This window comes from Puntigrus tetrazona, chromosome 21 (genome assembly GCF_018831695.1).
Source record: "Puntigrus tetrazona isolate hp1 chromosome 21, ASM1883169v1, whole genome shotgun sequence".
NCBI lineage: Eukaryota > Metazoa > Chordata > Actinopteri > Cypriniformes > Cyprinidae > Puntigrus > Puntigrus tetrazona.
Window position 1 is genome coordinate 3,614,225 of NC_056719.1, and position 2,163 is coordinate 3,616,387.

The window sequence follows — 2,163 nt, forward strand, 5'->3', positions numbered from 1 at the left end:
ATACTTGACATTATTCGTTAGCGTTTTTACATATTTTATTAGTCTATTTTATTAGTATTATTTTGAAAAAAAAAAACCCCAATGTTTTTGTAAAATGTATTTTTGCGTCAGCCCACATCTTTACTTCTAAGGGACTTTTAGGGGCTTAATTTGATACCAGAGCAACCCGCGAAAAGCCGGAGATATCATGCAAGACATTTCTTTTAATTATCTCCTGTCAGTTTGGTAATTTATCATCTTTGTTAATGGTCATCTGTTGACTTATCTGCTGTAGAACAGCTAGCGGGCTTAAAACATAAAACCAATAAACCAGCGACAAACTTTGCTTGAACATACCCCTCAAACTACACACCAAACCTGTAAAGTTGGTATCTCCTAATGTTTGCCTACTTTTATTTGCGCAGTTGTGTTTTTGGTCGCGGCCTTAGGCGTTTTTATGAGATCTTTGATTATTAAAAGCACGACGTTAAGCTATTAACGCATTGTTTGTCAAACTAAGCGCTGGAAGAGTGTTGTGTCTTTATTTACTGAGTGTCTGTAATCCTAGGTCCGTTGTTCTCCATTCCACATTGTTCGTTTAAAGATTACCGGAGGTCAATTTTATTATCGCCTCATGCGCGAAATATGGAATCGATTAATGTATTTACGCCCCCGTGTGGATGAGTGGTGAATTGCGCCGCATCTTTAGGTCAGTCTTCAAAAAACGCGTTGTAGTCTTATTATTATTCAGCTAGCTTTGCTTCGTATTTAATACAAGTGTAAACGTTTTGTTCAAACCCCTAACATTTGAATGTCTGCATGAAGCAGATTTAACGTTTGCTATTTTGACAGCCCGGTTCGGCTCAATGTCGCAAATGGTGTTATAATAAAAGCTGTATTTGAGGTATTGGGTGTCGCGAGATTCATTACAGAGCATTTCAGGATGCTTTTTCATGAGCAGAGTGGCGCAGCGGAAGCGTGCTGGGCCCATAACCCAGAGGTCGATGGATCGAAACCATCCTCTGCTAGGCTTGTTGTTTTGTTTGGCGATTTAAATATACAGCGTGCAATCTCAAATTAAATATAGTTTATGCAACCAGGTTATTATAGACCTACGTTACTAAAAAACTAAAACCATGCATAAATTAGCTAGAAAGAAAATATATATTAAAGAACTAAATATATATATATATATATATATATATATATAAAAAATATATATATATATATATATATATATATATATATATATATATATATATATATATATATATATATTTAATAATTTAATAAGTGAAACACATCCGAGTTGTAAAATACAGTGCCTACATTTTTTTCTCTTTTTGATATATTATATTGCCGCCTTATGTTATACTTATGTTAAAATACTTTTTTTTCCACATCAATCTACACTCCATAGACCATAACTGTACGGCAATAAAAATGTTTTTAAGCATCTTTGCAAATTTATTACAAATAAAAAGCTAAAAGGATTCCACTGCATGAGTATTCATATCTGGAACAGTTGAAATCGAAACGGCAGATCATTGCAAAATTGATGATGAGCAAATTGCTTGAGACTAAAGATGCTTCAGTTATTTATTTATTTGTGTGTGTGTGTGTGTGTGTGTGTGTGTGTGTGTGTGTGTGTGTGTGTGTGTGTGTGTGTGAATTATTTCAGTTTTTTGTTTTTAACAAATATTTGCCAAATATTTTAAAAACATGTTTGCTGCACCATCATGGTGTATGGAGTGTAGATTGATGTGGGAAAAAAAAGTAATTTAGAGCAGTTATAAGGCAGCGACATAGCAAAATGTGAAAAAATAAGTGGTTAAAAAAAGACATTACAACACGAACTTTTGAACTAAAGTTTAATTTAAAAACTAACTAATGAAAAATATAAAAAGTACTGCAGTAGTGCAAAATTATACTGTGTACAGCTGTAGGAATTACTGGAGACTAAACACTAAGCTTCATGTAGATCTTGGATCCTCAAAATATTTACCGATTTGGTCAGTCAGATACGGAAAACACCAGTGCGAGTGAGCAAACACTTGAGGATTAAGGCGTTTATTTAAATTGTAGTATTTTGAGGAAAGTGGAATAAATAGAAATGACCATGATGAACCACTAGAGGGACCTCTCCACCAAAAAACTGTCTCCCAGAGCCGTTAAACCATTGCA

The 2,163-nt window shown here is 33.9% G+C and overlaps 1 non-coding gene across 1 annotated transcript; it reads left to right on the forward strand.

Moving 5' to 3' along the window:
- The first annotated feature begins 935 nt into the window (after positions 1-935).
- trnam-cau lies at positions 936-1,007 on the forward strand. Its single transcript has one exon. It is a non-coding gene; the product is annotated as a tRNA-Met (tRNA).
- Positions 1,008-2,163: the final 1,156 nt, after the last annotated feature.